General features: G+C 43.1%; 1 protein-coding gene across 1 annotated transcript in view; it reads right to left on the bottom strand.

The window, feature by feature from the left end:
- Positions 1-22,996, bottom strand: part of FRMD4B (FERM domain containing 4B) — a gene marked incomplete at its 5' end in the record, with an annotated part of 293,138 nt that extends 270,142 nt beyond the window's left edge. The window contains one exon of the mRNA XM_081934595.1: positions 22,654-22,996. The remainder of the gene's footprint in view (positions 1-22,653) is intronic.
- Positions 22,997-25,361: the final 2,365 nt, after the last annotated feature.

The following is a 25,361-nucleotide window of genomic DNA, read 5'->3' as shown; positions in this document are numbered from 1 at the left end:
TCAGTGGTGAGTTCCTACTAATTTGGAACTGGCAGTGACTCAGGCCCGCCACACCTCCGAACTGGTTCTCTAGGCGGCGCTGTAGGTGCCACCATCTTGTTTTTCGGTTCTGCGCTTGCACAGAACAATTTTAATTGCATTGCGCATGCACGCACAGCATGCATCAAGCATGTAAACGCATGGCGCAAACATGAGCGAACCAGCAGTAGTGCTTGCCGGAACCCACCCCTGGTGGGAGCCCATCCTCAGGGAACTCCAAAAGCTTGGAAGAATAAACCTTTGATCCCAATGACCGATTTAAGATTGGATCTGCAAAAGGGGCAAAGGTTTTCTTGACAAGGTTTTGCAGAAATGGTTTGCCATTGCTTCCATCCTAGGGGCTGAGAGAGTGTGACTGGCCCAAGGTCACTCAGCTGGTTGGAGCCTAAGGCAGCCTCCCAGTTTCTAGCATAGTCCCTTACACACTACATAAAACTGGCTCACTATTTTTAAAAAAATAATATTGTAAAATAATTAAATTCAGAAAACCATGCAAGTTTAAATATTTTGAGCTGATTACTTTCAGCAGCACAAATTAATGCAAATCTGTTGTTGAGTGTTCATTTAATGAAATGCCCTCCTACCTTCGCAGATTTCTTAAAACAAACCAAAAGACTTTTAATTCATTTCTTGCCGCCTAACAATCAAATATTCAAATCCAGTGAAAGCCACAGGAAATGTTCCAGATGGAGGAGACAACCCTCCCCCCAAATCCTTTCCTCCTCCTTTAATTACACAATACATAGTTAATTTACGGATTTGCATCCCGAAGATGTGGTGGTTGCAATTACCAAGATGCTTTTGTAAAGGGATAAATCAAGGGAGTGTCAGTCTATTGAGGATAAGTAAAAAAAAAGTGGATTTTTGGTTTTCTCTTTATTGTGTTTCTTATTAAATGCATTTTATTGGGTAGTTCCCCCCCCCCCACCTTTAATGGTTTAGTCATTCTAGAATGGATAATTCAGACTCAATGGAAATACTTCAGTTGGTAGTTCTGGGTTATATTACCATGTGAAGCATTCATAAGTTGGTGGTGCTTTCTCCATGCAATGAGAACTATTTGTTTGTTTGATTGATTGATTGATTTTGCCACCAATTCGTACATGGCAACTCAAAGCGGATTACAAGAATATAAAAACATCACATAAAATAAAATAGAGAATCATATATAACCACCCTGTCAACAACATATCATATGAGCCATTTAATGGGCTGTACCCCGCTCTGCCTTCCCCAGGCCCACTGGCAGAATCAGGTCTTCAGCCCCTTCCGAAAGAGTGTTAGAGTGGGGGCCAGTCTGGGGGAATGATGTTCAGAGAGAGGGAGCCACCACGGAGAACGCCCTTCTTCTGTCTCCCACCAGGTGTATCTCTCTAGGGCCGTGATGGCGAACCTATGGCACGCATGCTACAGATGGCACGTGGGGCCATTCGTTAGGGCACGCAAGGCGTTGCCATGTCAGCTGGCCAGCATGCATGTGCATGCTGGCCAGCTGACTTCGGCCTTCTTCGAGGCCATTTTTCGCCCTCTGGAGGCTTCCTTGAAGTTTGGGAATGGAATTCCAGAAGTTCGGGAACGGACTTCCGGTTTGACAGTAGGGCCGTTTTTTGCCCTCAGGCTTCCTGAAGGCTCCAGACGGCAAAAACCGGTCCTACAGACAAACCGGAAGCCACTTCCGGTTTGCTCATAGGACTGATTTTTGCCCTCCGGAGCCTTCAGGGAAGCCTCCTGAAGGCCCCTGAAGGCTCCAGAGGGTGAAAAATGGACCTACAGACAAAGTGTAGGGATTGTTATGTCATATTATGTCATGTTATAATGTGAAAGGGAATAGCAGGTCAAAATCTCCTGGCATGCAACTGTTACAGGGAGAATTTCTATGAAAAATAAATTTAACTATAGGAAGGCTGGCAGAGCCTGGGGTGGAGTCAAGAGTGTAATCAGCCTAGAATTGTTATGTTTTCACAAGGGGTCTAAGTCGAACCCCTCTTGAATTCCATTAACTCTTATTTAGCACCAATTAGTGCTATTAGTTGACTAGATTCTTGTGTGTAGGCATGAGCAATAAATCATCTTAAGTAGAACTTAAATGTATGGTTGTTGTGCCTAACAGTTGCAAGGTCCTAACCAATACTCTAAATGGGGCCTACTGTGGATGCCCACTTTGGGACCCGTTAACTTAATTGCCACTTTAATTTCCCACAATAATATTGTATTGCTAAAGAGTTTTATAGAAGTTAATGGAATATTTTTATCCATCTGGACCTGTTGCAATTTTTGTTGCCTTCAATGCAATGCTAACCCACCAACAAATTGATGGAGGAAGTGGAACAGCAGAACATACTCTTATTCTTTAGATTTCAAGTGCTAAAAAGCAGCAGTCGTAATCATGAAAATGCAGCCATTCTCTCCAAAGACTCTTTTTTGAGGTTGACCCCAAACTCCCTCTTGAAAGCTGCATCTGGTTCCAACTTCTCTGTTTTCCATCTCATTTCGAACAACTTGATGGGACAAGCATGGAACAAAACCAAACATGTAAGTTACTATTGTAGGAAGTTAGCACCCACCCCTCTCCTAGAAGAATGAAATATTCTAGGAAATATTAAAAAGGTAGAATATTATATCTCCCTAGATGAGAAAATGATTAACAAGCTCTTGGAAAGCAACCCACACCTTTGTTAATAGTCCCAGAAATACTGATGCCAACCTATCTACAAGACAAAAGACTGGGCCAGCTTATCTACAAAACAAAAGACCTTCACCCTCAGGACATAATAGGATTAGCCCTCACCAGGACAATGTGATTAAGCCATAATATGAATTGTCCAACATTTTTTTTAGAACACAACCCTCTTTATTACATCATCATTCAGCAAGATTCAACCAAGCCTGGGACTCAAGACAGCCTACAAAGTTATCCCTGCATGGCCCCATGGGAGTCTGACAACCAATCAGGATACCTGCCCTTACACAGGAACAGGAAGCTCTAAGGCAGAGCCCAAGAGAGGGTCTCTCCCTCTCTCCCTCCCTCCATGTTTCCAATGTTTTTCTCCCCACTTGGAACTGAACCCAAATGGACATTTCTTCTAGCACTATTGAGGATAAATGAAATTACACAAAGGAAAACTGGATAAAACATTTCTGGCAGAGAAAGGAAAATAGGATCCAAGCAGCCATTCTGTCTTGCCACATTGAAACAAAGCTATCTGGGGATTTAAATTATTATCTGAACATTCAGAGAGAAAGAATAACTAGTTATTTAACTTAAAGAATCTGCAGACAAGTCAGAAATGGGGAGAAGCCATAATTACTAAGAGCCCTGCTGAAAAGACAAAAGATGTTTCCAAACAGACTTTCAAAACAATGGAGAGGATTTATTTTAATTATCAAGGCAGAACAAATTCTCTTTTCTGTGTTCAGTATTCTGGCAGATTTGTACATTATGCAACCATTGACAGCAATTCAGCTGAGCAGAAGTGAACATGGGGAGATGTTGGTTCCCTTTTAGAAATTACCTGATCTGATCAAAGCACTATGTGGAGGCTGATTAGGAGGGGGCAGGATCTTCTGAAGTTCAAATGGTCTCCAAGCCCAGAGAATGAGGTTATAACTTTAATATTATTTGCATTCTTTGTCCCGAATCAAAAGTACTGTATATGCCCGTGATGGCGAACCCATAGCACGTGTGCCACAGGTAGCATGCGGAGCCCTATCTGCAGGCACGCAAGCCGTCGCCCAGCTCAGCTCCACTGAAGCATGTGCATGCGCCTCCCACCGGCCACAGATTTTTGGGAGTCTGCCGTGCATGTGGGAGATGCACGTGCATGTGTGAGGGGGGGCACGTGGGGGAAAGCGACCCCCCATGTCCTATTTTTGGTCCCAGGAGGCTTCAGGGAGGCCTGTTAGGCCCAAATCGGGCCACGGGGAGGGGAGGGTTGCATTGCATATGGGGGTAGGGCATGCGTGGAGGTGTCCATGCACATAGCATTAATGGGTATGAGCACGCGCACATGCTTTCAGCATACGCGGACAAAAGCATTAGCCATCACTGGTATATGCGAATCGAAACTACTATGCATGCAGGTAATCCTTGGTTTACGACCACAATTGGGGCCAACATTTCTGTTGCTAAGTGAGACATTTGTTAAGTGAGTTTTGCTCCATTTTACAACTTTTCTTGCCACAGTTGTTAATTGAATCACCGCAGTTGTTAAGCTAACCTGGCTTCCCTATTGACTTTGCTTAGCAGAATGTCGCAAAAGTTCACCTGGCCGTGATAAATATGAGTTAGTTGCCAAGCATCTGAACTTCGATCACATGACCAGGGGATTGCTCAATGGTTGTAAGTTTGAAAAATGGCAGCGGGTCACTTTTTTCAGTGCTGTTGTAACTTTGAATAGTCACTAAAGGAACTGCCGTAAGTCGAGGACTGTCTGCAAATAGCATTTTATGAAGAGAACTTGCAAGAAAAAACGTTTTAAAACACCCTCCTGGCAATAAAAGAGATAGGTTTGGGGGTTAGCGGTTTGAGGCTAATGAAAAATCCTCTGCAGGTATGGGCATTACATGTGGGTCAGAAGTGGTACTCAGCAGGTTCTGACCAGTTCTGGAGAACTGGTAGCGGAAAGTTTGAGAAGTTTGGAGAACTGGTAAATACTACCTCTGACTGGCCCTGCCCCCATCTATTCTCTGGCTCCCACGTCCCAGCTGATCAGGAGGAAATGGGGATTTTGCAGTATCCTTCCCCTGCCACACCCAGCAAGCCACACCCACAGAACTGGTAGTAAAAAAAATTGAATCCCACCACTGGTGTGGGTGGACTGTGACTTTCACATTTGATCACATGCCTCTTGCTTCCCAATTGGCTGGATGGGCTACTGTAGTATGAAAAAACCAGTGTCATTATGTTTCCAAAGAAGAGATGCTGCCACTACATATAATTTTATTTTGGATCCGAGCCATTTTTCCATCCAGTCCAAGACTTCCTCTTCAGTCTTCATAGAAGGCCGACAGTTACCTTTCAACTGCTTTTATAAGCACAGAACACCAGAAGCATTTGCAGCGTGTCCAATTTTATTCCAACTTCGCTCAACCACTGTATTTAAACATGGTACTGTGCAATTAAAGAAAACTCCTAGCCAAAGTAGATTTGAGTTGGGAAAATCTATAGCCAGAACTGTCTAAAGATCTTTTCCCCTCAGAAGTAAAGAAATATGATAAAAGCCACATGAATTAGCACTTAACTTTTCTTTCAATAAGGCCAATGCTGATCAGGGGTGGCTGGGGACTGCTACTATCACACAATCAAAGTCATATCCCTTTTGAAAAAAGAGTTGAAGCTTCAATTGTGCAGTTGAAGGTGCCATCTTGACTTTTTTTTTACCCCTGAGAATACCCCAAATTGGATAGCATCCTTAAGCAAATCAGCTTATGAGAACAAAGGCAGATTCTGTGTTTGCCCGCCATCACAGGAAAAAGACAGGAGAATTCTGGAACAACAAGGCATCAAAAAGAGTGTTAAAGTCTCTTTACTGGCATTTTCATTTTCATTCAAATTCCTTTCTTTTAACCAAATAAAAATTCATCAAGAGTTCTAGCAACACCTCTCCCACCTTTCATTTAGTTTGGCCTATAGCAGTAAGACAAAAAAGATCCTCATCTGATTTAACATTTCTTTTTAATTAAGCATTCTCCTTGCCCTTCTGTACGGCACCATCGGTGACAGAAATGTTTTACTGGTGCTAATCAGTATGCAAAATTAAGAGGTATTATAAGGAAAGAGGGAACTATTGGGCATCACAGTAGTCTTTTTTTTTGCTACCTGCTATACAAGGTGACAAAAATAATTCTGAATCACATTAGAACTGTAGATTGCAGGGCAATCTTTTTGGTGATAAACATACCAAATGTAATCAAAAGATTAAGAAAATTTATCCCATACACTGTAATTATGTCAAAAAAAAGTTATCTTAAATTAGCAGAATAACAGAGTTGGAAGAGACCTGTGAGATCTTCTACTCCAACCATCTGCTCAGGCAGGAAACCCTGTATCCAATCTCTTAAAAACCTCCAGTGTTGGAGCACCCAACAACTTCTGGAGACAAGTTGTTCCACTGATTAATTGTTCTGTTAGGAAATTTCTCCTTAATTCTAGGTTGCTTCTCTCCTTGATTAGTTTCCATCCATTGCTTCTTGTCCTGCCTTCAGGTGCTTTGGAGAATAACCTGAATCCCTCTTCTTTGTGGCAACCCCTTAGATGTTGGAACACTGCTGTCATTCACCCCATACATACATTTATATATATAAACACATAATAAATGCATGCTATATTGATAATGAATAAATGCATACTAATCATGGCTACGTATAATTACAAGAGCAAAGTCCTGTCTGATTAAGGCCTAAAAGTGTGTAGATGATAAGACCATAAAGATGTTTTACTTCTACTCTCTATAAATTCCATTCATTCTCCTCAATCTGAGGGTTCTTATAAGGGCACAGAGGGGATTCATACAAACAAAACAAAAAAACTGAAATGTACAAAAGATCCATTATCAGCAGCCAAATATAAGGTCTGGTCAAAACCCAGATTGTTCAGAAAATAATATTAGATGTAATAATATCCAGTCACAAGGTGAGTTTTTCACAGAAGTTGTTCAAATACCTGACGTTCCTCTGGCAAAATCTTAAATACTGGAAACATAGTGGGGTGATAAATGATTGAAGATGTATTGTGACACTGTGATGTCAATTCCATTCTTTTGTACTTTCAACATCGCACACAGATATACAATCACCAAGTGATGTTACACTGCATGTTTTAATGCATGCATAGATGTCTTTTTAACTCTCTCCTTGAGAATGCCATCTCTTCAGCCTTCAGGCTGAATGTGTGGAGATAAAAGAAATAGAGGGTGTGGCCAGGATGAACTATATCCTGCATCTCCTTCCAGCCTTCAAACATTAAGTCAGATTCAGTGGTAGGATTCAGCTGGTTTGCACCCGTTCACTAGAATCAGTTGTTGACTGTTTGCTTAGTTTGCCGAACCGGCTAAAGCCTCCCCACTTTGGGCCTCTGGAAGCCTCTTCTGGCCTGTTACAGGTCAAAATGGAGCCTATGTGGAGCAATCCAGGCCTCTGAGGCCACGTTCGGGCCTCCTCAAGCCTGTTACGGCTAATCCCACCACTGGCTGGCCCTGCCCCCCCGACTGTTTTTCAGCCCATTTTTCAGCCTGTTTTTGGAGCCGTTTTCAGGTTGTTTTTGGAGCTGTTTTCAAGTTGTTTTTTTGGGCTCTTTTTGGCCATTCTTTGGGATGTTTTCAGGCCTTTTGGGGGTCATTTTCAAGCCTCGGTGGGTCAGATACACCCCATTTCCCATGGCTTCACTGTACTCATTTTTTGAAAAGCTGCAGAAGAGGCTGATCCATGTGACAGAGAAGCCAAAGTCTTTTATTCAGAAGCCGATGAAGCTGTAAGAAGTAAGATGTAATGAAAACAGCTTTCACCATCTGAATAAAAGACCAATTTCTCTGCCATGAGGACCTGCAGGCTTAGTTTGGTCCCAGTTAGCTGGCATGGAGTATCCCCCTGCTTGCTGCTGACTGACTAGTTCAAATGAGTAGCTTCAGGGATTGGGGCGTGGCAGACAATCAGCAAGGGGCTTGCACTTCAGCCCAATGAGACAAAGGAAGCAAGCTCCTCATTGATTGGCTGCTGTTGCTACCTCAATCCCTGAAGCTGTCCTAAAGCAGGAGGCCTGCTGGCCACATGGCCCTAAGCGAAAGTTTTTTACTCAGAAACTGGTGAAAACTATTTCTTTTGTGTTCTGAGGCAACAATAAGTGAGGAGGCTACAGAACCGTTAACTGTTTATTAACACGTAAACCTGACAGAAACAGAACAGAGCAAATCCTGTCTGACAGCTATGTAGCTGTCAGACGGGGAACCAAGAGCACAGCGGTAATTCTCCCGCCGGCTGGCCGGCGCGTCTGGACCAATCAGAGGCGTTTGACACAGCGCCATCTGCTGGTTGACGTGCTTGGAACACAACAATTTCCTTAGATTTCATGTTCTTACAGCTTTGCCATCTTTGTATGCACCATACAAGTCCCATGTCATGCCCACCTCAGCCATGAAGAATATTTTTGGAAACACACAGCTTGAGCAAGTTCATATGAGAGATCATACCCTTTTAGACAATTTGATTTCAACTGGATAAGCATAGATAGATAATCTTTTCTTTTCTTGGAAAGTTCAGTCAACTTACTAGGAGACCGGTGTCCTTGAGGGAAATGGGGACTGATCCATTTGGAAGAGGAGCACTCACTCTGTTTCTCTTTGCAACTACAGTGTTCTCTTTTCAGTTTCTGATTCTGATAGATTCTCTCCATTCGCCTCTTTTTCCCTCCCAGTTGAGCAGTCTACACGGTAAAAGTTTACTAAGGTCGGGAGCTTGAATCACTCACTTGTAGATGGATTTTGGAACTAGGCTGAAGGCCAAATACTACAGGGCTGAGGGCTATGTTGGTTCTTGGTGGCAGCTGATCTCTCCTGGACCCAGGAGAATATACCTGCTGTCACATAATTCCAGAGTATGGAAGGAGCTACTGAAGTGAAACTCACTCAATTTTGCACCAAATCTATTTCATATTTTTTTAGAGGTAAAGAAGGATCTTTAATTAATATCTTACAGTAGATTGCTATTTTTGTTCAATGGCCTAGCAATAACATATTGGACCTTCTGAAACTTTCCTACAGTCCTTCCAGTAAGAAGCCAGTCCCACAGAGTTTAGTGGCACTTATTCCAGATATGGGATTTAAGGTTTTGGGAATTAACTCCTGTTCCTGTATTGAAATTCTACCTAGTATGCACAAATGTGCATATCTGTATTATAAAACCTTGTATATGCTAACTTTTTTAAAATTGTATTTATACATTTATCTTTAATATACATAAATACTTACTATATAGTGTACTGTCTTGGTTATTATGTACATGTTGCACATAATAACATGTACATAATAATAATACTTACCTGTGAGGCAAACTCGGCCAAGAGAGAATAACTGTCACCCAAAGTCACCCAGCTGACTTTAATGCCTATATTGAATCCTCATAGTCTCCTGGTTTCTAGCCTACTGTCATAATCAATACATTTTTATCTGTAACTATAGAGCACTGAAGAAGCAAATTAAACAGCTCATTTAGATTATATTTAGGTTGGGGCCAGGTTTTTATTTACCATGGCACACAACGGAACATAAATTTAAATTGCATTTTTAGGAAATTAATCAGAGGTGGACTGTTGCTGGTTTGGATTGGTTCGCCCAAACTGGTTATTTCGATTCTGCACGGTTTGGAGAACCAGCAAATCGGACCACCAGCTGCCCCCCCTGTTTTTGGCCATTTTTCAAGCCGTTTTCCAGCCAAACTGGCCTGAAAATACCCCGAAACAGCCTATTTTGGGCCCATTTTCAGGCTGTTCAGATGAAAAATGGCCTGAAAAAGACCTGAAAAGAGCCCAAAATAGGCCTGAAATCAGCCCAAAAAATGGCCAAAAAAGATGGCTGCGAGAGGAAGAGAAGCTGGGTAAGCTGGACCCAGAGGTATCCCAGGTCCCATCATCCGAGAAACAGCAACCTCACCCTCTTCCCCTCTCTGCTATCCCCCTTCTTCACACGGGATCACCCAGCAATGAAGACGGAGACATTTCTGTGTGCTCCCATTTCTGTGTAACTAGTGGCTGCAGCTGCCCCCTTCTCCCTCTCCATGTCTGCTGCTGGTAGATCCCGTGAGAAGAAGGGGGCTAGCAGAAAGGGGAGAGTGCGAGGTTGCTGCTTCTGGGATGAGGAGACCCTGGAAGCGTCTGGGTCCAGCTTTACCCAGCTTCTCTTCCTCTTGCAACCAGCTTTCCCAGTGTAGTTTGACTCAGGCTCAGGCTCTCTCTCTCTCTCTCCCTCTCCCTCTCCCTCTCTCTCTCTCTCTCACACACACACACACACACACACACGTTGGATCTTTCTTTCCTCCCTCCCTTGACCCCTGGATTCCCTCCCCAACCCTGCCTGTCCCATACAGTTACCACCCACACAATGATGTAGACTTGGCCATGCCCACTCAGTCACATGACCCCCTCTAGCCATGCCCACACAGCCAGTCATTAGGGCAGAGAACCTGCTGTTAAAAAATTTGGAGCCCAACACTGAAATTAATTATTTTACTTTCTTGCCGGTTTTTTTTTCTTTCCCCCCCAAAATCACAAATAAAACCATAGGAAAATGAAGACATATATTTTAAAGCATATTCATTTTGTTAAATTAAAATACCGTAGTTTTGCAAATATAAATGTCAGCAATTTTTAGCATACTGCCGAAACATCCTGCATTTTTTATTAATATTTAAGTCACCTTTATGATTCAAACAAGGACAGTTAAAATCCTAACCCAATTAACAAAAAACAACCCTTTACTTGAAGATTTGTCTCATCCAAGTTGAGTTTAAGGGTAAATAACTAGAAGAAAAGAAAAGCAGGAATCTTCAAATTGCCTACTGATAACCATCTATACAATATACAGTATAACCTTTCTACTCACAATCATTCTGTGATGAAAATATTAACTATATTTTTATTTAAATTTATGAAGTTGCACTCTTTATTTAAAATAGACAAATGGGATATACTTCTGTGAGTCAATGTAGATGCTCATAAAATCTTTCTGGGCTATCCTCACACAAAAGATGGGATAAAAATAAACCACAGATTGAACAAACGTAAGAATTATTCTACAGCAGACATTACTTTAAAAATTAAACATCCAACAACTCCAATATTATGACTGTAATGTGTCGTTACTTTTCTTTCATTTACATTCAAACTTTATAAAAAGCAATACAAATACACAATATTTAGGGACATTGGCAAACTTTGTTCATTGAATGAGATATGATCTCAATAATATAATTTATTTCTTTTTCATTCAAAGAGGAGAAGACCAAAAAATTTAACTATTTAAACTGCAGTTTGTGTAAAACCATGGTTAATGAGTTTTAAAAAAAAACATAGCTTCAGAATTTGGTTTCAGTTGGAATAGAGGTCACCAAATATCATTTTTGTAATACTGTAGTCCTTGACTTATGACCACAATTGGGACCAGAATTTTCATTGCTAGGGCAGTTGTTAAGTGAATTACACCCAATTTTACAACCTTTTTTTTGCCGTGGTTGAGCAAATGACTATAGTTGTTAAGTGTATCACATGGTTGTTAAGTGAATCCAGCTATTCCCATTAACTTTGCTTTTTGGCAAGATTGCAAGTGGCAATCAACGATCCCAGAATGCTGCAACTGTCATAACAGAATAACAGAGTTGGAAGGGACCTTGGAGGTCTTCTAGTCCAACCCCGCTGCTCAGGCAGGAAGCCCTTCACAATTTCAGACCAATCTCTTCTTAAAAACCTCCAGTGTTGGAGCATTCACAACTTCTGGAGACAAATTGTTCCACTGATTAATTGTTCTAACTGTCAGGAAGTTTCTCCTCAGTTCTAGATTGCTTCTCTCCTTCATTAGTTTCCATCCATTGCTTCTTGTCCTGCCCTCAGATGCTTTGGACAATAGCTTGACTCCCTTTTGTTTGTGGCAGCCCTTTAAATATTGAAACACTGCTATCATGTCTCCCTTATGCCACATTCCTGTCATAAATTCTTAACTGTTGCCAAGCACCTAAAATTTGATCATGTGGCTGTGGGGATGCTGTCATGGTCTTAAGCACAAGGACTACATATCAATTTTCTCAGTGCCATTGTAACTGTGAATGGTCAGTAAACAAATCTTTGTAAGTCAAGGACCACCTGTAATTGGAGGCTCAGCGATTGTGACTGCTAAAAAAGACAATGTGGTTTCCATCCATTTTTAGGCAAAAACCCCCACTCCTTGTGCAAGCACTAAAATAGAATTAATAAAATTTAACACTCCCATAGTTCCATTCTTGAGGTGAGTCAACACCTTCTTGCCCTGCTCACGTATGTGATAAATTTACACATCATCTTATGCAGCATGTTAAATGAGCCCCTCCAGACACTTAAAAGTTTGCCTATCCCAGAATTAGCAGAACAGGTAGAACAATGTATGTTGAATCGGAGGCTTGTTTAGCAAGAGCCATCAGTTCTTGTTATCTGATTCAGACATTTTAACCATACTTTTTATTCACGGTATTTAAAAAGAGGACAGATAAAATGGGGAATTGGAACACAAAATCTGCATTAAGTTGAAAGACTTATCACAGACTGGAGGAAGAGAAGTGGGCTTTCCAAGGTTAACTTTTAAGCATGCAGTCTTTATTTTATATTTAATTACCTGCAATCTCTTTTCGGTCTCAAGTGTACCCGCAGTATTATATGAAATATAGGCTATTGAAAGTTAAAGTTGTAAGCTTCAGCAGACTTTCCTGAAATATTATCATCTTATATTAGAATCAACCCAACCAGAAATGAATACAGAGGAATATAAGCGCACAGCTGATGAGTGATTGATGATGATGAAGACATGTCGTCAAATCTTTGTCAACTCTTAGTGACTACATAGATATTCTCCATTTTTCCACTTATTTTCCAAATGTATTATTATTTTTATAAATAACTGAATGCAGGTGTTGTGGCTCAACAGCGGCCGGCTGAGCTGTTGGTGGAATCTGACAGCGATGAACACTATGGGACTGCCCTGGAGGCTGAGGAAGACTCTGGGGGGTGTTCGGAGTCAGAGCAGGGACTAGAGAGGCCTGTTGGTCACCAGGTGGCGTCTGAGTCAGGGAGCAGTGAGGAAGAACAGAGGGTGGCTGTCCCTGACATACTTATGTGGCTGCGAGGAGGAGGGAGCAGCTTTGGAAAAAGGGTCACAGATGGAAATAGGAACAGGTGGCTACTGATTGGCCCCTCCCGGAGAGCTTATAAGTGGGGTGACAGGAGGGGAATTTTGCAGGAAACAACAATTTACTGATCCAGCCATAGAGAAAGATTGGGAGAATTTTGTGAATTTTGTTTCATAGAGATAGCTTTCCAGGCTCCCAGCCAGGGGGTTGCTTATCTCCCTCCTTAGTTGTGGCAGACAGCCAAGTCTGTGTCTGTATATATTGTAGAGGCTTGGGACAGAACAGCAGGCGTTCCTCTTCCTATTTTCTCCGCAGCAACAATCCTGTGAAGATGAGTTGGGCTGAGAGAAAGTGACTGACCCAAAGTCACCGAGCCATCTTTCATGTCTAAAGCAGAACTTGAACTTTCAGTCTCTTGGCTTCTGGCCATAACCATGAGACCAAATTGCCCAACTATTGTCCGAAGTCCAACAATGGATTTATCGCTGTTGTAACTGAGACTATCCACCTTGCTATTGGTCATCCTCTTTTTCTTTTCCTTCCATCTTTCTCAGCATTAGAGTCTTCTCCAGGGAGTTGAGTCTTTGCATAACGTGTTTGAATTGGGAAAATTTGAGCCTGGTCATGTGTGCCTCAACCAAGAGTTCAAATTATATTATATTAGATATTAGAACCACCACAGACCTCCGCTCCTTCCGACAAAAACTGAAGACTCACCTGTTTCGATTAGCTGGCCTGGCATAACTTTAACTATAACTGTTACAACTGTTATCTCCTGGAAATATATTCTCAACTGGTATTTTAAGGGTATTGTTTTAAACCTAATGGATTTTAGGGCTTTTAGAGCCATATTCATATTCTTCTGTACAGTTCTTTTAATTTTTTAACCTCCTCCATATGTATATTTATATTCATATTTATATTTATATTTGTATTTGTTATCTGTTATTTGCTATGTGGACTGTACACCGCCCCGAGTCCTTTTTGGGAGAGGGGGCGATCTAGAAGTGCGAATAATAATAATAATAATAAATTTAATTTATTATTCTATCATCCATTTGTTTGTTTTCTTGGCTGTCCATGGTATTGTCAGGAGTCTTCTCCAATACCAAAGTTCAAAAGCATCAATACTCTTCCTGTTGTACTTTCAGTTCCATAGACAATCACAGGTAATACCATGACTTGCATGATTCTGATCCTTGTAGGTACAGATGTATCATGACATCTGGATATATTTTCAAAGCAACTCTGTAAAGTGCTGTTCTGCAACATAGCCCTCTTGCAAATTACTTTAATTTACCAACTTTCAGAGGATGTCAATTATATTTTCTAACATGTGACTTGAGAAACTGTATCACAGAAAACAGGGTCTGGTCATATTGAATGGGCAAAACCATTGCACAATGGCTAACACAACCAGAAGCCAAAATAAATCCCAAGCAGCAAGAAGACAATTCAAAGGAGAGAATTAATTTGGCAATTTTCATTTTCTCTTCCAACTATTGAATCCCCTAATTTGACATAACTGAACGGTGTGGCTCAGTATAAGGCACCTGTGATTCTCCATTTGATACTGAGCTTAATTGCCAAAAGCCCTTTTTAGCACTTGCAACACTGAGAAATATGGAAGCTACCAAAAGAAAGGGGAGGGAGGCTTTGCAGGACCAAGGCAAATTGTGAATCAATAAGCTGCATTTAATAAAACCAAAACAAAAGCTTCTAAGTCAGCAGCCCCTACATTTTTGGGCACCAGGAACCAGTTCTGTGGAGAGAGTTTTTTTTTCTGCAGACTGGAGGAGGTAAGATTTCAGGACTCTGGACCAGTGGTAAAAATCTTCCTTTTTTTTACTACCGGTTCTGTGGGCGTGGCTTGGTGGATGTGGCAGGGGAAGGATACTGCAAAATTTCCATTTCCACCCTACTCTGGGGCCATCCAGAGGTGGTATTTGCCAGTTCTCCGAACTACTCAAAGTTTCCACGACCAGTTCTCCACAGCCTGTCAGAACCTGCTGAATTTCACCCCTGCTCTGGACTCTTCAGAACAGAACTGGGCAACCTCTATGGGTTAGAATTATCTTCTCTGCTTGTTTGTCTGTACCAAATGCTCAGTTCTGATGACATCACTCAGGTGTTAGGAGTGAAGTTTTGGCTACTTTGAAATGCTTCTATGCTGAGTCCAAAGATAAGGAACCTCTAAGAATTCTAAGGGAATTGTGAAGCCAAGTCTAGTTTCCTTCAATCTGATCTTACCTTGCAGGACACACACACACACACACAAAAAAAAAACATCAGTTCCTCTGTCTCCTGTATTTATTCCAACTTTACAGTTGTGACTAATGTCCCGTTATTGCTAGATCATCTCCCTTGAAAGGACTAAACAGGCTGAATATGCTTCACATAGGAGCTTAGACAAGGTTAAGTTAGGAATTATCACCAGCCAGGAGATCAAGGTACTTTTGAGTCAATCTCCACTCCAGGTGACTGTATCCATACACTTATCCCACATCATCCATGTAAAGTTGCCCCCTTAAGTTTTGCACAGCCCTGCTGTGTGCCATTTAGCTTATAAATCTATGTCTGTATGTCTGCTTCTGGTATTTCTGCCTAACTGTGGAGAGGAACAAATTAACTCAGAATTTTCCCAGAGTTTAAACATATGGCAAATGGGCAGTCATCATAATCATTGTGATCATCCAAATCTTTGATTACAAAAAGCAAAGCTAGCCAATATGTATGGAAAAATCCTGTTTTATATCAGCAATTATTTCCAACTCCAATACTTCCCCCTCCTGAATAGAAAATAGAGGAATAATATAAATTGGTTCTCAGCTCATTCTGTTCCGAATCTGGGCTTCCATGAAGCTCTGTGAGTATTGTTTATCATTTTTATATTAAAAAGTAACATCTTTTTCTAACAAATTGTTTCTTGCTTATACTTTCAATTAATACAAGTCACTAGTTTATCTGATATTCATTTTAATTACCATCCGACTGAATACTTTCTTTGCTTTTTATCAGTTGAAATTTCACCAAACTGGCCACACCATTCAGATCTGAAGTGGGTTTGCAGTTATTCCCCAAAATTTATTTGTATGCTGCATATGTCACCTGTGGGTCAAATTTAATCTAGTGGGTCAGTCAGAACAAAGAGGCTTGCCCCATTATCCATTTGCAAACAATATAACAAAAGGGTAAAATAAAAGAAAAAAAGCGACTGAAATCAGTTAATATTTTAAGAAAGAGATGTATCTACTACATTCATAACACACATATGCACATGCTATATACAGAAATATATATCTACGCGCGCACACGCATGCATGCGCACAGGCACATGGGGGGGAGGGGCTGTAACCTGAGAGTTCACAAGGTTGATGCTACATGGAACAAAATACGACTGACTCTGGACGCTGTGCCTCGCATACTACGAAGCCTCCTCCCAGAAGGTACCCAGGAAAACAGATTGTGAAGAAAATATGTAGCGTTCCAGACAATACTGCGGACTCTGCTCAAGCATCACTTATATGCTCTGTCCTTGGTAGAAGGAAGTAAACTACCAATATTTTTTCTGCCATCCTCACCACTCTCTGCACTGCCTTGCTGTCTCAAGCAGTAATGCTTCCAAACCAGACAATTCTCTATCTATCATCTATCTATCTATCTATCTATCTATCTATCATCTATCTATCTATCTATCTATCTATCATCTATCTATCTATCTATCTATCTATCTATCTATCTATCATCTATCTATCTATCTATCTATCTATCATCATCTATCTATCTATCTATCTATCTATCATCTATCTATCTATCTATCTATCTATCTATCTATCTATCATCTATCTATCTATCTATCATCTATCATCTATCATCTATCTATCATTTCTATATTCTATCTATAGATATAAAAACAGCTCTGTGTGTGTATGTTCCAGCATAACTCTGGTACTCCTCGAACAATTTCAACCAAACTTGGTACACAGATGACTTACTCTCTAGAAACAAATACAAACAAATGTGGAGGTAAGACACTCCTAAAACTTCTTGGGTTGTATATTCTGTTAAAATACAGCCTGTGGTGCCTTAAAATGGCTTCTACTGTACTGCCATAAAATGGTTTCTAGTGTGCAGCGCAGTAGTTACCATGGTAATGGCTTCACAGTACTCCACAAGGGGGTTCCCTATGGTAAGGGGGGAAATCCAACATTAGAAATTATGTTTGGTCCGGACATTTTTCCCCAATAAATAAATACCTGGGCAACACCAGGTTATCAGTTAGTGCAATATAATAAACAAGTTGTCAGGTTGATGGAACTCAAGATCTTGCCTATTTCATCTGGAGTTATAGTATCAAGCTCCTTCTGGAAAACAGAACCAGACAAAGCCTCACTCAGTAGACTGGCCTAGTCAGAATCCAACTCCAAGTGAACCAAGTGTTCACCCACCATGGGCCGGATGCGTCAAGCACAGGCCACGCCCACCCCAGCTCTGTGAAGGCAAAAAACATTGTGATATGTCACGTGACATCAATGTGGCGTGGCGAGTTTGTCACCCATGCACAACTAGGTGCTAAGAATATTCCACACAATAAACCTGCATATATCCCTGTGGCTCATATGTACCCAGTAGCGAGTGAGTGACCTTAAAGAGGGCTGCTGGACAGCTATCTACAGATGTAATATGGGCAGAAAAACAGGAATGTTTCATTGCTCTTATTGCCACAATGCTGATGTTGGCTTTTATACATGTTTCGTCAAATTGGCTCTTTGTCTTCCTCCAACAGTGCTCTAGGCATCTATTTCGTTGTTTCATCTCCTGGAGATCTTTGCAAAACCAATTTGTTCCTTGGGTAAAACCCCACTAGGTACCCCAACTTCCTTGGGCTAGCACTAATATGCCAGGCGCAAGAAACCAGGAGTTGGGATAGAGTTCAAAAGTACTACAAGTTTATTCCAGGCTATCTATACACAATAATCTCATCTACTACTGATCAAGGCAAAATGGTGCTAGATACGAGTCAAGGGAATTCATTGAGAGCTGGACTTACCATGTTTCCCCGAAAATAAGACAGGGTCTTATTTTCTTTTTACATACAAAATATGGCTTAGGCCTTATTATGAGGGGAGGGTTTATTGTTTTGGGGTTGCCGGGCGGCTGCTCTCTTGCGAGCGGGCTCCCTAAGAGCCAGCACAGCCTCATGGGTGAATGGCTGTGTTGCGCTGTCGCAGCAGCGCAACACAGCAGCCATGAAGCGACCACACTCATGAGCAGCCACCTGGCAAACCTCCTTTCCAGCCGGCAACAGCGCCATTCACTGACATAGGGGTATCGCCAAGCCACGTGAGTGCCTGTTTGCTGCCGCCCGGCTCCCGTGTCTTGGCGCCTTCGAAATGGCAGTGAATGGCACTCTGCACGGCTGGAGAGGGGGGTTGTGCGAGCAGCTGTTCCGCTCTCGCTCACCCGCCTCCCAGCCTCACAATGCCCTGGCCAAGCTCTCTCCGCAGAGTCAGGGAATCTCTGCTGCCACCGCCGCCACATGAATTTTTCTGCAGCTTCCAAACCGAGTCTTCCGGCAGTGGCCGCTCTGGGCATACACTCTATGGTTGTGCGCCAGCTGCCAGCAGAGCGTACAACCATAGAGTGTACACCCAGAGAGGCCACTTCTGGAAGACTCAGTTTGGAAGCCGCAGAAAAAGCCATGCGGTGGCGGTGGCAGCGGCAGAGGAGGTCCCCTGACTCTGCGGAGAGAGCCCATGAGGCTGTGCCTGGCTCTTTGGGAGCCTGCTTGCAAGAGAGCAGCCACCTAGCAACCCTCCTCTTCAGTTGGGAACAGAGCCGCTCACCAACCTAGCAGTATCCCGAAGGCGCTAAGCAATGAGATCACCTTTGCCTCCCCCCCAGTTCCTGTGGCTTGGCACCTTCGGGATACCGCTAGGTTGGTGAACGGTGCTCTGCCTGGCCGGAGGTGGGGGGTTGTCCAGGGGGCTTATTTGCAGGGGAGGGCTTATATTTTTGCCCACCAGAAAAATGTGGCATGGCCTTATTATCAGGACATGTCGTAATTTCAGGGAAACACGGTAGGTGTCTTTTGGGAGCACAGCAATTCCAAACTAATAACACGTTTGACCCTGCCCTCAGTCTCAGCCTGGTAATCTCCTACAAATAAGATTAAAAGCAACCAGACTAACTTGACTGTGAGAGGATTGATGATAATCTCCTTCATCTTCAAATCACATTACAAGTGCCCCAAAACAAAAACCATAGCTAAAGACCATAAACCTCTGAAATGCTCATGACTCAATATCACTAGAGTACAGGTTGGAAATCACCTAGAACTGTAAGTCTCAGTGACTCAACCACCAACTTGGCAATGGAACCAAGCAGACAGACACACCCGTGATTTTTTCAACATTGCTACCTGAAGCCTGCATTGTGATCTTTCTGGCACAGCTTTTATATTCCTAGCCTGATGAAAGCCATCTTAAATTGTTGGATATTGTCAGATGTCTGTTCCATTACGATTTTATGCCCATATTTTTATGACTGCTATTACGTGTTGCTTTTTATATTTGTTGTTCTATTGTTTTATCATCTGATATAGATTGATTGAGTATTGTTTGTGTAAGTGATGTATAAGCCACCCAGGAAACTATACGTATTGGGTGACCTAGATGCCAACAAGCAAGAAATCAAATTAAGATGATATAATCTTTTACCCCGTTCTCTTGGATTAAACCCAAACTTAAGCTCCAGATAGTTCTTGAACCAGACATTCCCTATAAAAGTCTTATTATCATTCGGCCTTCATTCCTTGCAAGGCTGTTGTGAGGCTGAAATCAGGTGGAGATCCTGAAGAAGTATAGTTTGGGTGAGCAGCAATGGAATGAATTACAATAGGAACACATTATCAGGAAAGCGAAACCATTGAAAAGTACAAAGAGAGGAAACAGAGACACAGACAGAAATATATATATATAATGCAGGAAGAGGGACTATTCTAGGAAACCAGAGAGGAAATGGGGTGAAACCACAAAGAAAAGGCAGTAAAGCAGACAACATGAAACAGTCTACCAAATTAGATGCTGCGAGAGGATCCGATTCAGAAACAAATGTATTCCTAGGCTTCTACAATCTTTGCAGAGAACAAAACAGAGAAAAATTCACAGGTCTAATAAATCAGATAAAGCAGCTGTGTTTTACATTCATTTAGGTTCAAAGCAATCACCTAACAGTACAATCCTCTACATGCGTGTTCAGAAGTCAATCCTATTTATTAAACTAAAGAGAATATACTTCTTGGCGAAGGGGAACACAATTAGCTTATAAGAGGCTATGCCTCATTTTAACTCTTTCACTGCTTCCTATGATTTCCAAGCCTCATTCACGTCCCAGGATTTAGGCACATGCCAACATCCATTATTCTTTAAAGTAAATGATCAGCATCTTTGTAGAACAAGGAAGCAGCTTGTTTGGATAGTTCAGTATATTTTGCGATTGAGGGAGCTTGCAAGTGGAAGAATAAATAATTCAGTACAGTAACCAGGATGAGCCCCTTCTGTGATTAAGTCACTGATTAACTTAAGTCTCTTTGATTTTGGCACTTCTCTTTTAAGCATGACTGATGAAACTCCCAGTCCTGAGTGTTGTGGCCCTTCTGGACTTCAAAACCTTTCCATTCCTCCGTTTGCTTAATTGCTCAATTCATTAGATGGATCAATTAAGCCACTTTTCATTGACTGCAATTATTTTTGTATTAATAACGCAGCATACTTCGAATGTGTGATTTGAAAACATTTAATAAAACTGCAGATGGGAAGCAATTTTGGAAAGAAGCATTTCTAAATGTATTTTATTAGGCCAGTAACTACATACTTCAGTAGAAACAAAAATGGAATATGCTTGCTACTTTAGACATGTAAGGAGTTTTATTTACTTTTTACCCATGCACCCATTTAAATCAGTAGGTCAGATCAGGTTCCTTTTACCAGGTGCCCTCAGAAGTACAAGTAGTCCACGATTTACAACAGTTCATTTAGTGACAGTTCAGTTACAACAGCACTGAAAAAGGGACTTAATGACCATTTTCAGGCACAACTTTTGCAGCATCCCCATGGTCATGTGACCATCAAAATTCAGACACTTGGCAACCGGTTCAAATTTATGATAGTCGCCATGTCCCGGGGTTATGTGATCAGCTTTTAAGACTTTCTGGCAAGCAAAGTCAACGGGGAAACCAGATTCACTTAACAACCAGGTTACTAACAACTGCAACAACTGTGACAAGAAAGGTTGTAAAATGGGGCAAAACTCCCTTAACAAATGTCTCACTTAACAACAGAAATGTTGGGCTCAATTGCGGTCGTAAGTTGAGGATTACCTGTATGGATTTCAACTCCCAGAATTCCAGAGTCAGCTGGCTGGGGAATTCTGGGAGTTGAAGTCCACACATCTTAAAAAGTTGCCAAGCTTGAGAAACCGCTTTAGACAAAGCTGGTTTGAATACAATCCCAGTTCAAGGCAACAAGTTGTTGGGGCCCAGGGATCAATTATCCCAGAAAAATGGCCAATTAATGGATTAAGATCTCTTGAATTAGATGGGATCCCTAATTGAGGGCAGCTGCCACGAAGAGCAGGCGAACTTCAATTTAAATCCACCGGGTTTCTCTCAAGCGGGAATTCTCCTCTTTGCCTGTCCTAATTCAGACACTTTCCTTTCCTTTTTGGATCACATTCTCTTCAGCCGATCAAGAGGCGTGCTGGGAATCAAACCCAGTTAGGGGCTGAGGAAAAAAGCGCCGGCCATCCTCGCCAATCCCTCGTGGCCGCTGATCCCAGAATCACCAGATCAAAGCCCCGCGTTCGCAGCCCTGGGATCCTCCGCTTCAGGATCCTGCCGCGATCGCCAAGATCTCCTTCGCAAGCTTCAGCAGCCCCGATGACAGCTCGGCACGCTTCTTCTTCTCCGCACGCCCCCCCTCCCCTCCATTCTTTCCCTCAGTTCCCACGCCCCGGCGGGTCCGCACAAGTTCCTCGCCTAGTTAAGCGCATCTTGGATCCCAGCCTCGGGGCATCTTTCCGCGGTTGGCCAAGCTCCTGCTCTCCCCGCAAAAGGCAGCCTCGCCGCCGCCTCTCTCTATCCCCTTTGCCCGCTGTCGGTTAAGAACAAAGCCCACGGTGGGGAAGCTGCTTGTTTGTCTGTCTGGGATTCTTTGGGGGGGGGGGTGTAATTGTCTCCAGCTGAAGGAGCGGAAGCGGGAGAACGAAGCTCGGAGAAGCCGGGGAAAAGATACAAACCCCCCAAACTTCCCGCATGGGTTAAAGTAGAGCCTCGGGATGCCCTCAGACGGAATCTCCGCCCTTCCCCTCGGCTTTGACCTAGGGAGATGCCACCACCCCGCCTGGAAAGGGGGAAAATCGCGGGGTTGGGGAGAACCAGCGAGCCGGAGAAGGATGTGGGTGTCTCCACCATACACCCAGGCGCCAGCCCTGCTGCTGCCGCTACTGGGCGGGAGCGCAGGGGAGGCGTCCAGCCAACCCGTTGGAAGCCTGGCAACTGACAATGGCAATCCGTCTTGCTTTCCCAGTCCGGTCCTCTTTCCCGACGCAAAGACAGACGGACGGAGAGACAAGGCAGAAGAAGGGAGGGCAGCCGACGCCTCGACCGACAAGAGGCGCGTCCTCCGCACCCTTAGCAGGACCAGACAACAATGCGTCCCACCCAGCCGCGCACTCCCCACGCCGGCGAGCGCCTACCTTCGCCTTCTTCCTCCGGCAGGCAGGCAGGCAGGCAAGCCCTCTCCGCTCCCGGCAGCCCCCGACTCCCTGATGTCTCGCCCTGCTGAAAGGCAGCGACGGTGGGCAACTCCGCCAGCACCGGTCCGTTCGCCTTGGCTGGCCGGATCCCGCGAAAGGATTCTTATTCTCTCACCCGAGCTTAAGCGGCTCTTTCCAGCCGCGCGCCCTGGGCGACTGGCAAGCGGCTGCGCCGGCTCTTGCGACCCTTCTGGCTCTGCCAACCCTGCCCGGGTCTCCCGCACTCGCCCTCGGCAGCGGCGTCCTTCATAGCCAGCCAACCCGAGTCCCTTCTGAGACGCCGATGCTCCGGGCTAGGCATGGTATATAGCCCGAGCCAGCGATGGGAGGGAGGGCTCTAGTGGCCGGGGAAGGGTCCCGCAGAGCTCCGGGCTGGCAGCAAGCGGAGCCTGGGGAATTGATAGGCTCCCAGCGGCTTGCCGTTTGAATGACTCCACCCTGCTTCCTATTGGTGTCCCGTAGCGGACGCGAAGGGAGGGGCGGGGTGTGTGGGCGTGTGTGTGTAAGAACAGAAGGAGAGACTTGCCACGGGGGACTGATTTGGGCGTGCAAAGCTTCTGGCTTGGCGACCTCGCGGTTTGCTAGCTTGTTTGAACGAGGCGCTGCCTGTTGAACGCGCCTGATTCTTCAAGTGCCGCACTTTCCAGGGGATTCGGTCCACACGTTCAAGACGGTGGGAGCATGCATGGAGTAAGCAGTGGTGTATTAGCCATTAATCAGACTAAGCACGTGCTTAGGGCACAAGGCACCAAACGGGGCACCACGAAGTTGAGAAAGAAAAACAACGATGATGATTTGTACAGTATGTACAAAGAGGGGGGGGGTACCAAATTTGTCAGTGCTTAAGGTACCAGTGAACCTTAATCCGCCACTGGGAGTAAGGCGTGTCCCATCGTATTTGTAGTAGTCGATGGAACGTGGGATACAACTAGCACTCTACCTTTAGCCGCCCATTTTGGATCTCCCTAGATAAGTCCTAAAGCTGTATGGTGTCTAGGGCGGGACTCTCTACTTCAACTGGAATTTGAACGTTCACCCATGCAGACTTTCCTGGGATTCACAATCCCATCCTTTTCTTTATGTGACAGATATAGCCCTAGTCTTCCTCCATCTTGGCCTTCCAGACAGGCCTGAGGAGAGGGGGGTGCAGCGGGTACATTGTTCTGACGCCTATGTAGCTCAAAGAGGACCCGTGAAGGGGATTTTTTAAAAAATGTTTACCAAACCAGATTTTTAAAAACAAAAAACAATATTCATACTCTATACTTTGTGTGTAAAGCAAAGCCGCCTTGCAGCCTTGTTTGACGTAACCTTTAATCTGAAACGCCGTGAATAATTATGTAATTTATTGAATTTTAATTTCATTACTTATTTAAGTTTGCAAGTTTAGTTTCATTTCATTTATGAAGATATTTTATATTTTATTTCAGTTTATGAATGGTTATGAAATGTCATCTCAAAAATCTGGAGCTCAAAAAGGCAAGGAAAAACAGTGTCCATATGTAGGTGAGGAGGCCCATATTAGTCTTGTTCCAGCACTTACCATATTTTTCAGAGTATAAGATGCACCAAGATTTTGAAGAGGCAATTTTTTTAAAAAAAGTTTTTGCACTCTGCAGACCTTCCAAAAATGGCCGGTTTTTCAAAAAAAAGGGCATGAATGGCCTTTAAGAGACTTGTAGAATGCTCAAGGGGGTGGGGGTGGGGCAAAAACAACAAAAAAACCCGGCCCATTTTTGCGAAAACGGGCCCATTTTTTATTTTTAAAAAAGGGCACACAGAGCCGTTAGAAGGTTTATAGAGTGCTCCTGGGGGCTAGGGGAGCAAAATTGAGCAAAAAACAGCCAATTTCCCCACATTTCTGCCCTCCTCAGACTCCAGGAACACACTATAAGCTCCCTAAAGGCTCTGCACAGCCATTTTGGTGAAGGGAATGGGGTTTCGGGAGGCAGAAAATGCTGCCTTCAGTGTTTAAGATGCACTCCGATTTTCAGCTTCTTTTGAGGGAAAAAGGTGCATTTTATACTCTGAGAAATATGGTAATAATCCACTCAGCGGCCCTGCTTCTGAAGGGTTCAAACTACAAGTCCACTGAAGTCCAGGACGAGAGAGGTTGAGCTAGAATGTGAAAAAAGGATCTGATTCAAATTGAAGTATTTAGACTTTGACAATGACTTTCATTCTTGCAATATTTAAGGGATTTTTATATTTTAGCAATAGCTGGGGACTTTGGAAGTAGAAAGCCCTAAATTTCTTTATAATGCATATGGACATAGTTGGGAAACACCTCTCAAGCTGGACTTGCCCAAGATGCTGAGTTCAACTTAAAATCTAACTAGGAAATATGAGATTTGGTCTGATGTGGAAACCCAGCCACTATCCAGACAGGTTGTATAAACCTATTACATAATCATTACATAATCATAACATGGTTTGTTTGGGTGTTGCATCTTATCTAATAATAACTGTGTTGTTAAGCCAGATCTTGAGTTTAGCATGTTGTGTGAAGCCAACCTCAGTATCCTACAAAATAACAAACCAAGGCATTTTTCCATCTTCCTATAGATGGAATTATGAAGAGAAGGATAATATATTTGTGGCAAGTGATTGCATGCTTTAAAAAAGAAAACCTCAAATCTAAATGGCTT

This window comes from Natrix helvetica (assembly GCF_964273705.1).
Source record: "Natrix helvetica genome assembly, chromosome: 1".
Taxonomy (NCBI): domain Eukaryota; kingdom Metazoa; phylum Chordata; class Lepidosauria; order Squamata; family Natricidae; genus Natrix; species Natrix helvetica.
Note: the sequence above shows the minus strand (reverse complement) of the source record. Positions and strands in the feature narration are given on the sequence as shown.